This window comes from Cibotium barometz, chromosome 37 (genome assembly GCF_041138505.1).
Source record: "Cibotium barometz isolate CiBa-2024 chromosome 37, ASM4113850v1, whole genome shotgun sequence".
NCBI lineage: Eukaryota > Viridiplantae > Streptophyta > Polypodiopsida > Cyatheales > Cibotiaceae > Cibotium > Cibotium barometz.
The window spans coordinates 30,292,419-30,306,105 of NC_141082.1; positions in this window are offsets into that span (position 1 = coordinate 30,292,419).

The window sequence follows — 13,687 nt, forward strand, 5'->3', positions numbered from 1 at the left end:
CATTAACAGATTTATCTTTGAATTTTTTTCTTGTGTGCCAAATAATTTATTGAGTTCATCCCATGCATCTTTTGCCCATTGTATCCCTGTGATGTGATGAAGGATTTCATCATTTAAACTGAGTGCAATAAGTCCCAATGCTTTTTCATTCCTACTCTTCCACTCATTTTCTCCTCTCTCTGGGCATTCATCTCTTCCCTCAACTAATCCCCACAGATTTTTCCTCATGAGCAAATACATGGTTTTTGTCTGCCATGTATAAAACTTCTCTCCATTAAATTTGGCTATTTCCTGTGCTGTACTCATGGTGATGTGAAGGGGGTCTTACCTCTTGATCCAATTTCAAGATTCAAGGCCAGTGTCTACCCTTTTACAACTCAATCTGGTGTTTAATAGATGATTACAACAAATTTATCAGCATAAAATCACCAGAAATTACATTAAATCAAGGGTAACCAATTTGTACGGGATGGTTGGAGTATTAAACCAACTTCGAATTGTAATCTGAAGTTATAGGGATCTGTATCAGATACCTAATGGTTAATTTGAACCCTCAATTACACCAAAATATAGTGATTAGTACTGATTAATCATTGATTAGCAAATTAATCAGTGCTAATCACCAAAATATAGTGATTAGCACTGATTAATCATTGATTAGCAAATTAATCCACTGTTTTATGTGCAAAAAACAGAGTATGCGGGGAGTCCAGATCTGGTGCCTTAGACTTCAAATGAGCTCAAATGCTTTCAAAGGCATCAATAGCAATGAGTCTAGTAGAGGATTAAGCCAAGAAACACAAGATTTGACCAAATATTGAAAGCTTAATCTCTGTTTTACCAAAGTCACTTGCTGCAAATTTGATGAAGAGATTGGATCTCACTGTAGACTTGATGAAACTGAATTTTGTCTTCACCAGCTTGTGGAGCATGCTTGAAAACACCTTGGGCTAGGAGGAATTAGAAACATTTGATTTGTGCAAGCTGCAATGTAAATTTTACTCAGAAAAAAATGCGCCTGCAAAACGTGCTGCCGGCCGGCGATTTGCATTGAATGTGTTCAATTCCCTTGAGGTGCTTGTAGCCCCTTGAGTCTAGTTTGTGTACCTAAAAGGGCTTGGCCTAATTTGATGTGTGCAAAGAGAGGGAGCTCCTCCACACTGGCTGGGGGTACAGAGGCTAGTTGAAAAAAAGAGAGAAAATTATAATTTTCTACTAATCCTAATTAGCAAGATAATGGGCTCACAAATTAGCATGGCTCTGATACCATGTTGAAATTTGAGCATTGTGATGAGCTATGGTGGATCAAACACAAGAATCAATATCATTAACAAAGTGATTAGCAAATAATTAAGATGTAATTAGCAAATAGATTAATGTAATTAGCAACACTAGAATCAATATCATTAACAAAGTGATTAGTAAATAATTAAGATGTAATTAGTGGGTAATTAGCAAATAGATTAATGTAAGCATGGATACTAAAAAACCAGCAAATTCTCATTAGGGCAATGCCTCAATTTATAGAGTTTACATCAAGCATCAAATCCCACTGATTTCTCCATGATTCACTCCACCTCTTTTCCCTGATTCTCTCCACCTCTTCACTTTTCCTAGAATATCTCCTAGAATATCTCCACACTTCCCAGAATATCTCCACACTTCCTAAATCTTCTCATGCTACCCTTTATTCTCTCCCAGTAGATTCTTCTCACCTTTTCACAGGTTCTTTCACATTTACACATCCTCTTTTACAGCCTCTAACCAAGGGCTTGTTCCCGCACACACCCTATTCACTTGTATTTTCAACAGAGAGTAGCTTGGGTGTCATTATAGAAGGATCTTTGCATCCAAGTTTAACTTGTGTTTCATGTCTGAATTTGGTTAGTTGGCCGATCAGGCAACTCACATTTGAGAATGGTGAACCATTAGTGAAGGACACAGAATCTTCTTCTATTGATGAGGGTATTCAAGATCACTTCATGCAAAAAAAATATTGACAGCCTAAACAATTCAAGTGATGATGAAAAAGAGGATGATGATGTAGAGGACAATGATGGCGATAGTTCTGATGATAGACACCATGATGCCATGATCACTGACTATGATATCATTGAAGGGACAAATAAGAAAAGGAGCTATGTCCATAGGGTAAGGGTAATGAAAAATTACGATAAAACCCATGGAGCTAGCAAAAAATGTGATGTTGCAAACATTCACAATGTCGCAACCATTGATTGTTGCGAGAACCGATGTTGTCAATTTGGAGATAGATCCAAAATCATGGAAGCTAGGGTACACTTTTGGGGACAGAGCTATAGTACACAATACACATTTGTACTAGATTGCATGGGCATGGCCTATAGACAAGGTCAAGATGATGAGTGCACATTTGATGGGAAAAAGGTTTGTAGTAAAGCATGGTATGTAATGCATGGCATCGGTAAGTCAACGTTCTATAGGCTCAGAAAGAAGTTCTTGAATGGTGCATGTAATGTCAGTCATGGCAACAGTGGGATAATACGAAAGGGCATGACACATGTTGAGATGGCAAAATCAATCATACAGGGCTTCATAGATAATAATGCCGATCAAATGCCACATAGGTCAAGGACAACTATGCATGGAGCCCGCGAGACCCAACGTGTTCTACTAACAATGTACAAACAGGTGGACATATTGCGTGAAGTGAATGACACACTTGTCTCATTCGAATACCGGCCCACTGTCACAACCATCATTCTCAAGATTGTGGAACACAGAGTTCAAGACATTTAGTTTATCAAAAACCAGCACCTTCTCAAAATGCGACATTTGTACGGCAATCAAGGTCAAGTTGGAATTTAAAAAAATCAAGAGGAGCGTGCCAGATACATGGCACAAAGAAGGGCACACATGTTGCAACAAATGAGTTGTAGAAATCTATACTATGCTTGGAGGAGCTCTTCCGAAATGAACCCAAACATGTATTTGTGTATTATACATGATAAGATGGACCAGAGCAAGACTGCCATACCACAAATTAAACCAGTTCCTAAATCTCTCAATGGGGTTGAGAGGCTTCCAGTATCCTTAACAAGAATGCTCACTCATGGACATGGACAAACAGCTTATGGTCACTTTGCCTTGGGGTTATGGCCAAGTGATCCCAACTTCACAATTTCATCTCTCTCAAAATGTTTAAGAAACTTAGAAAGAGGAGAGCAAAACATGTATGGTGACTTGAGCTCACAAAACTCAGATGCAGAACCACGAACAGATCTTTTTAATTGTTTTTTTTCTACTATGGCCCTATATCAGCATATGGAAGTGCTAAAGGAGAGAAATGCATATTGCAAGCAGAGCATTGAGGATGCAGATGTAGAGACACATGTAGAAACAAATGTGGATACAGAGGGAAATTGTTCTTCACATATGCAGTCAGTCTTTCATACTAACACACGTGCAGGATAGGGGCAATGTCAATGCCTCAAGTTTAATGCCATCAAATTCAAGGACATTTTTCAAGAGAGTGCCAAGGACGTTGTTGTTGCAACTTGACAATTGTGGTTCTGAAAATAAGAATCATTATGTATTTGCCTATCTATCCCTATTGGTTGCACGAGGAGCGTTTGACATGGTGCAGCCTGGTTTTCTTATGGTTGGTCATACTCATGAAGATATTGATGCATTGTTTAGTCGCTTATCTGAGAAATTGAGGAAACAAACCATTTTCACATTTCCACATTTGATGAAGATCTTTAATGAGTGTGTTAGCATGCATCCACCATGTAAGATTCCTCCCCCAACCCCCTTTTTGATGTCTAGTATCTTCCCCTGTAATCAACCCTCTTCAGAAATATAAAGACCCTGTTGCTAACTATTTTAGCCTAGAGAGAGGAAAATTATTCTAGAGAGAGAATATTCAGATTTTGAATATTTTTGGATAGAAAAATATCTCTTATAATTCAGATGAGTTCCCCTGAAACAGAAATTCAAAAAGAATTTTTCAATGTGCAATTGGAATTAATTGGAAATAGGTATAAAGAACCTTAGTCTAAGGGTCTAGATTTTCAGAAATCTTTAGATTATGGTCCAATTAAGGTTCCTATGGGCCAATAGCATCAATCCATGTGTAGGGAAGAGATAAATCCAAATTTGTAAAAAGAAGATACCCAAAAATGAGTAAATGCTCACATAAGGTGAAGAGTTGAAAATGTACAAGGTTTATTAGTAAAAAACTATGAGCAATATTAAAATGATTCCATTATGACACATATGTAAGGAAGGGGAGTTCTTTAAAGGATGTGCATATTTCACATAAGATGAAGAGTTGAAAATGTACAAGGTTTATTAGTAAAAAGCTATGAGCAATATTAAAATGATTCCATTATGACACATATGTAAGGAAAGAGAGTTCTTTAAAGGAGGTGCATATTTCACATGCTTGAATGAGTTTTAAACTCATAAAAATTGAGATATTTCATCTCTCCTCTCTCCTCATTTAAGTCTAGTTCCAAAAAGTTAGCTTAACTGACCTAAAAATGGTCAAATATTGACCAAACTGATTTAGAAAATTCTAGAATCAGTTTGTTTGGTTAGGAGCTCAATTTTTCCTATAAATAGAAGCCTCCCCCTTGTTGAAAAATAGATAGTGTTTATGCATCGTTACTCTACTCCACCTAAGCCAAGAACTGTGAATTCATTTAATAATTCACTAGTTTTTGGAGCTTCCCTCTTTCTTCAATCCCCATTAGTGGCTCCATCAACATACTTAACCAATTGATTGGTTGGGGGCCTCTACCGTGAACAAAGAATCAAGCAAGTTGTAAGGTAATTAGTGAATATTGATCTTTCTATAATTTCTTAATGTTTCTCTCTTCTCAACCCCTCTCAAGCTTGAGAAGCTTAATTGGTATGTTGTTTTTAAATGCTATTGAAGTTTATTGGTGAATAGTAGTGAAGAGTTATTTAATAAATGCTATTGAGGTTAATTTTCATTTATGTTTAAATTCTAATGATTTTTATGTAAATTCTCTCTCTCACTTAAGAAATGGTCATACTCATGACCCATTCTCAATCCAAATCAAGCTTTTCATAAAGCTTTTCCTTAACCCAAGATTAAGCTATGCTTGAGGCCAAATTAATGGCTTTTTTTCTATGCTTTTAGTTTATGTATATTGATGATTCAATCCATTATGGATTAAGGATCCAATTAGAGATTATTTTAATTATTTCCTTAATGATAAGCTTTATCCCTTAGAAAAATTGAGATTTATCAGTCATAGCAGCGGAGCTATGGCAAAATTTTTATAAAAATTATGCATAAAATAATTTCATTCAAAGTATAAAAAGAGGACTTCCTACCATATTCTAGGAATTATCATCCTAGATTAATTGAAAGAATTTCATTATAATCATGGAGAAATTAAAATTTAATATCATGCATAAAGGATAAGTTTTTATATCAAAAGTGTTATTTTTACCATTTTTATTTCATGCATAGAAGTATGCATAAAAGAAAAATTTTCATATCAAAAGTGTTACTTTTATCATTTTTAATTTTCATGCATAGAAGTATGCATAAAAGAAAAATTTTTATATCAAAAGTGTTACTTTTATCATTTTTAATTTTCATGCATAGAAGTATGCATAAAGAAAAATTTTTATATCAAAAGTGTTACTTTTATCATTTTTAATTTTCATGCATAGAAGTATGCATAAAGGAAAATTTTTATATAAAAGTGTGACTTTTATCATAATTGAATTTCATGCATAGAGGTATGCATAAAAGTTGATTATTTTATTATAAAAGTGTTACTTTTATCATAATTGGATTTCATGCATGGAGGTATGCATAAAAGATATTCTTTTTATACTAAAAGTGTGATTTTCATCATAAATGGATTTTATGCATAACTTAGATGCATAAGAGAAATTCTTTATTTCTAAAAGTGTAATTCCTACCAAATTGACTTTATGCATAAGAAGATGCATTTAAAAAAATGATTTTTAATTCAAAAGTGTCATTCTCATCTAAATTGAATTTATGCATAGGAAGATGCATAAAAGATTGATTTTTCTTCGGAAGTATTAATCTCCTTAAATGGAATTTATGCATAAGTAAATGTGTAAAGAGATCTTATATCAAATATAAGAATTCTCTTGTATTCTATAAATAAGATATGAGATGTTATAGGATGTGATAAGAGGTGTATAAGAAGTGATAAGAGGTGATAAGATGAATTAAGATGTGATAAGATGTGTATGGGATGAGGTAAGAAGTGTATGTGATAGAATAGGATGTATATGGGTTGTGATAGGGCGAGAATGGATGTGATGTAAAAGATTAGATGTGAAGACATATGGGGTTACATGAATGGGAATGTGAAAATGGATGTATGTATGTGGATGTGTGGATGTGGAGATGGGAGTATGGATGTATGAATGTGAAAGTGGATGTATGAATGTGGAAATGGATGTATGTATGTGGATGTGTGGATGTGGAGATGGGAGTATGGATGTATGAATGTGAAAGTGGATGTATGAATGTGAAAATGGATGTATGCATGAAGATGTATATGCATAGATGTGAATGTGGATGTAGATGTGGATGTATAGATGTGAATGGGAACGTGGATGTGGATGTATGTATATATGTGGATGTAGATGTGAATGTATAGATGTGAATGGGAATGTGGATGTGGATGTATGTATATATGTGGATGTAGATGTGAATGTATAGATGTGAATGGGAATGTGGATGTGGATGTATATGAATGTGGATGTAGATGTGGATGTATAGATGTGAATGGGAATGTGGATGTAGATGTATGTATGTATGTGGATGTGGATGTATGTATGTATGTGGATGTGGATGTATGAATGACGACATGATACTGGATGTATGCATGTAGATGTGGATATATGGATGTGAATATGAATGTGGATGTGGATGTGGATGTATATGAATGTGGATGTAGATGTGGATGTATAGATGTGAATGGGAATGTGGAAATGGATGTATGTATGTGGATGTGTGGATGTGGAGATGGGAGTATGGATGTATGAATGTGAAAGTGGATGTATGAATGTGGAAATGGATGTATGTATGTGGATGTGTGGATGTGGAGATGGGAGTATGGATGTATGAATGTGAAAGTGGATGTATGAATGTGAAAATGGATGTATGCATGAAGATGTATATGCATAGATGTGAATGTGGATGTAGATGTGGATGTATAGATGTGAATGGAAATGTGGATGTGGATGTATGTATATATGTGGATGTAGATGTGAATGTATAGATGTGAATGGGAATGTGGATGTGGATGTATGTATATATGTGGATGTAGATGTGAATGTATAGATGTGAATGGGAATGTGGATGTGGATGTATATGAATGTGGATGTAGATGTGGATGTATAGATGTGAATGGGAATGTGGATGTAGATGTATGTATGTATGTGGATGTGGATGTATGTATGTATGTGGATGTGGATGTATGAATGACGACGTGATAATGGATGTATGCATGTAGATGTGGATATATGGATGTGAATATGAATGTGGATGTGGATGTGGATGTATATGAATGTGGATGTAGATGTGGATGTATAGATGTGAATGGGAATGTGGATGTAGATGTATGTATGTATGTGGATGTGGATGTATGTATGTATGTGGATGTGGATGTATGAATGAGGACGTGATAATGGATGTATGCATGTAGATGTGGATATATGGATGTGAATATGAATGTGGATGTGGATGTGGATGTATGGATGTGGATATGGATGTGTATGTATGAATGTAGATAAGGGATGTGGATGTATAAATGAGGATGTGAAAATGGAGGTATGCATGTAGATGTGGATGTATGGATGTGAATATGGATGTGGATGTGGATGTATAAATGAGGATGTGAATGTGAATGTGAATGTGGATGTGAATGTGGATGTATGGATGTGGATATGGATGTGTATGTATGAATGTGGATATGGGATGTGGATGTATAAATGAGGATGCGAAAATGGATGTATCCATGTAAATGTGGATGTATGAATGTGAAGGTGAATAAATGTGTCGTCGATATGAGGAAATGGATGAGAATGAGTACACATTGAATGGAATGTGGAATAAGTAATGTGGACTAAGGAGGGATAATGTGGAAAGACAAGAGTTTGATTTAGAAACTGTATTTTGTGACTGTTTGTAAATGACTGTTTTATGTCAAGAATGCTGGGGAAGCATTTTGACCATCTTGTGGATTAAGGTCATGAAGACCTAACTGTTAAAGTTGCAACTGCTGACGGAGAGTCAATGGAGGACGTCTCGCGTAGCAAGGTCGACCGAGGTCTTGACCAGCCTCGGTTCGATTTAAATGGTGAGCTTCCGGTACGGTGGATGAGGGACCAAGGAAGCGGCCTATGAGTGAAGCGCTAGGTCACCTGCGAAGGATCCTAGAGGGTGCTGACCATACGGTGCTCGGGCTCTGGGTCGCCCAGGATACCCACGCGTGCGTCGAGGAAGATATTGGAACATGGAGTAAGAGTTGTTTTGTGAAACCGGGCATGGATCTGGTTGATTGACCTTGCTGGTCTCCAATGGATGAGTCCATGGCTCTTTATATGGATCTGTTGGTTGATCTTGCTGATCTTCAACGAGAGTCCATCTTGAATTTTTATAAGTGATTATTTTGCCGAGTATTATGGGCTAGGAACTATTGAAAAGGCCCCTGTGTGGACAGGTGGTGAGCGTTCTAGTTGCCAATGATGCCATAGATACTCTGATGAAGGAATGCTGGGAAATTATGAATCAACCGGATAAATTGGAAGATTGTGATCAGTGGTACTATGGTTTCATTAAAGGATTGTTTTAAAGTTAGTTGATGCTAAGAAAAAGGCAATTTCATATTGGGTGTGTAAGTGGTGTGGCTAGTTTTATGTTTGCATGAACTTCCGGCTAGGGGGCCTTGGAACTCTTTTCCTTGGTACCCGGGACAAAACCTAACCAAATTCCAAATTGGATCCCATCACTACAGTGGTTGGGCGGTTGGCTAACCCATGGGATCGGATGGGGTTAGGCTGGACTGATGGATCCGTAAATCGAGATTTAATTTCTATTATTACGATAGATGAAGTAAATCCCGGATAGAAATTGTTCTATGGATAGGAATCAACGGCTGTGCCTCTCTTGATGGGGAAAAAAGCGTTGATCCCAATGATCCAAGTGCAAGTTTCTTCCTTGATTTGACCAAGTACCGTTAAAGGTGCAGTCAGATCAGTTGATCCGTAATGATCTTGACTACGTTAGAGTTAAGAGTTATCCTGGTGGAATCGCCCATGCTTTCCGGGTAAAGGAAGTTTTTCCGGTTTCGGTTTTGGACAAACCGACGGATTAGTCTCTTGTCCGGATATCCGTGGGTGAGGCCCCGAGTGTGGGTCCCTGACCCGCGCATGAAGTGCTACTTCCGCTGCTAGTACCCCGAATCCGTTGCGCGGTGGAGACCGGGATCTCACAGTTGGTATCAGAGCATTTGGCTAATAAGGATCAACTGAGAAACCAAATATGTCAAAAATTTATCAAGAAGCACAAAAAAAGGTTGTAATTGTGTGATATAATTCATACAATTTGATATTCAAACTGAAATTCATAATTTGGTAATTGGGTCTTTAGATGAAAGTACCGCAATTATATAGAATCCTTGACTTGCTTGAGGCCTAGACATGATGGTATTACCTTATAATTCCAAGGGCCGTGACTATCCGTATATACCGAGAGTATAACTGCAGCTCTTTACTGACAGTATATACGAGTAAATCTAAGACTTGAAATTATAAGCGTTAATGCTATCCAGATGATGAATTCGAATGTGGTTGATATGATTTTTAATTCTGTTTGAGAATTGATGAATTGATTTGGATTCTGATTGAAAAATGATGATCCCTCAAAATTGGTTGAAGTGTAATAAGCTGAGCGAAACCTCAATGAGGATGAATGGGACGAGTCCCTGTGATGATATTCATAACTGGAATGATGATAGTGATTTCAGCAAATCACTATGAGATTAGTGGATTGTGTTGTCAAAGTGCTACTGTTAACACTTGACTTGGTATATCAAGTTAAGGGATGACAAATTGAAAACTTGCGTGACTGAAATTCCCGTGGAGGAATGTTCAGAAAGAAAAATTTTCGATCTGATGGACCATTATCGTGTTAAAGATATGAATGATATGATCTGAAATGAATTGTTATTTAATGATGAGTTCTATATAAGGGATATTTATCCCCATATTCTGTTGGGTTGACCAGAATATAAGGAACCCTAGAATAAATTGGATCTTAAGAAAAAGAGTTGTCCTCTACTTGGCGAGATGAGGACATCTCGCACTTTTTTAAGTGGGGTAGAATGTAAGATTCCTCCCCTGCCTTTGAGGTATACAGGAGTAAGAATCTCCCTTTTTGATCTTATAATTATTCCCTCTCTAAAATAAAAGAAAGATTTTGTTTAAAAAAAAGGAAGACCCTTTTCCTAGAATACTTCTCAGGAGTCACGCTGTTTTAAGGATTCAGAACAATGAGTTCAGAAGTGAAAATCGATGTTTTGGATACCAAGGTTTTGGTTTTCATTCGAGTACGGCCCAAAAGAAGTTCTTTATCTCTTGGGGAGTATAAGAACTTATCCCCCAGATATTGTGAGCCTTATATCTGAATTCAATGAAAGTAGGGGACTTAGCCTACAAGCTTCTTTTACCTCCTCATCTCAAAGTTCTTAATGTATTTCATAGAAATATGTGCCAAACCCAAATCATGGAAAGACGGTAAAACTTCAGTGACAAGATACCGTTGGCTTCTAAGTTACGCTAGCTCCTTCCTTTATATAAGTCGTAACTTTTACCTGTCGCTCACAGTAATCTTACTTCCATCGATCTCCTTTCTTTCTTAATCTCCTTCATGGCTTGGCAACAAGAATTAGTTTTATCCATAATGATTCCTCACCTTCAAGACGCAAGTGAGTCTGTGAAGAAGGATTTTATAGAACAGTATGAGCGCTCCCTTTTTCCTCACCTAGGAACTTCTGTAGCGCAGACCAAATGGCGGACCTATCAAGACATAACTAGGGTAACACCCTGGGGTCAGCAGCACTTTCGTAACAATGTCCGCTTGGCCATGGTTATCGAAGCTTTGGGTTTGGGTCCCCGATACTACTGCGTCATGAGATCAAGGCATCCTGGGTTTTCTGAGCGGGTCTTCTTACTGGCGTGTTTTCTTCCTCATGAGAAGATATGCCTTTACCCCGTTTTTGGCTTGCCTCTCAGAGGTCCTTTTGTTAGAACACCTCATACCACTGAGATAGGCGCAGCAATAACCCACAGAATCATTCCCATAGATGAGTTACCTTATACTTGTGCAGCTTGTGAGGACTGCTTTTGTGACCATATGATGGACGGGCTTATGGAAGTGTAAAGAGTTCCTTTATCTTTACTGTATAAGTTCCGAGAATGAATAAAGTTTAAATCTTGTTCGTATTTTGAATCTTGCTCTCTTTAAGACTTATCTTGGTGGTTAATCTTGATTAAAATTTTTCTCTAAGTCTCATATTCGTGAATTTTGCGAAATTATCACAAGTTGCGAGATGAGGACATCTCGCGTTTTTTAAGTGGGGTAGAATGTAAGATTCCTCCCCCAACCCTCTTTTTGATGTCTAGTATCTTCCCCTGTAATCAACCCTCTTCAGAAATATAAAGACCCTGTTGCTAACTATTTTAGCCTAGAGAGAGGAAAATTATTCTAGAGAGAGAATATTCAGATTTTGAATATTTTTGGATAGAAAAATATCTCTTATAATTCAGATGAGTTCCCCTGAAACAGAAATTCAAAAAGAATTTTCCAATGTGCAATTGGAATTAATTGGAAATAGGTATAAAGAACCTTAGTCTAAGGGTCTAGATTTTCAGAAATCTTTAGACTATGGTCCAATTAAGGTTCCTATGGGCCAATAGCATCAATCCATGTGTAGGGAAGAGATAAATCCAAATTTGTAAAAAGAAGATACCCAAAAATGAGTAAATGCTCACATAAGGTGAAGAGTTGAAAATGTACAAGGTTTATTAGTAAAAAACTATGAGCAATATTAAAATGATTCCATTATGACACATATGTAAGGAAGGGGAGTTCTTTAAAGGATGTGCATATTTCACATAAGATGAAGAGTTGAAAATGTACAAGGTTTATTAGTAAAAAGCTATGAGCAATATTAAAATGATTCCATTATGACACATATGTAAGGAAAGAGAGTTCTTTAAAGGAGGTGCATATTTCACATGCTTGAATGAGTTTTAAACTCATAAAAATTGAGATATTTCATCTCTCCTCTCTCCTCATTTAAGTCTAGTTCCAAAAAGTTAGCTTAACTGACCTAAAAATGGTCAAATATTGACCAAACTGATTTAGAAAATTCTAGAATCAGTTTGTTTGGTTAGGAGCTCAATTTTTCCTATAAATAGAAGCCTCCCCCTTGTTGAAAAATAGATAGTGTTTATGCATCGTTACTCTACTCCACCTAAGCCAAGAACTGTGAATTCATTTAATAATTCACTAGTTTTTGGAGCTTCCCTCTTTCTTCAATCCCCATTAGTGGCTCCATCAACATACTTAACCAATTGATTGGTTGGGGGCCTCTACCGTGAACAAAGAATCAAGCAAGTTGTAAGGTAATTAGTGAATATTGATCTTTCTATAATTTCTTAATGTTTCTCTCTTCTCAACCCCTCTCAAGCTTGAGAAGCTTAATTGGTATGTTGTTTTTAAATGCTATTGAAGTTTATTGGTGAATAGTAGTGAAGAGTTATTTAATAAATGCTATTGAGGTTAATTTTCATTTATGTTTAAATTCTAATGATTTTTATGTAAATTCTCTCTCTCACTTAAGAAATGGTCATACTCATGACCCATTCTCAATCCAAATCAAGCTTTTCATAAAGCTTTTCCTTAACCCAAGATTAAGCTATGCTTGAGGCCAAATTAATGGCTTTTTTTCTATGCTTTTAGTTTATGTATATTGATGATTCAATCCATTATGGATTAAGGATCCAATTAGAGATTATTTTAATTATTTCCTTAATGATAAGCTTTATCCCTTAGAAAAATTGAGATTTATCAGTCATAGCAGCGGAGCTATGGCAAAATTTTTATAAAAATTATGCATAAAATAATTTCATTCAAAGTATAAAAAGAGGACTTCCTACCATATTCTAGGAATTATCATCCTAGATTAATTGAAAGAATTTCATTATAATCATGGAGAAATTAAAATTTAATATCATGCATAAAGGATAAGTTTTTATATCAAAAGTGTTATTTTTACCATTTTTATTTCATGCATAGAAGTATGCATAAAAGAAAAATTTTCATATCAAAAGTGTTACTTTTATCATTTTTAATTTTCATGCATAGAAGTATGCATAAAAGAAAAATTTTTATATCAAAAGTGTTACTTTTATCATTTTTAATTTTCATGCATAGAAGTATGCATAAAGAAAAATTTTTATATCAAAAGTGTTACTTTTATCATTTTTAATTTTCATGCATAGAAGTATGCATAAAGGAAAATTTTTATATAAAAGTGTGACTTTTATCATAATTGAATTTCATGCATAGAGGTATGCATAAAAGTTGATTATTTTATTATAAAAGTGTTACTTT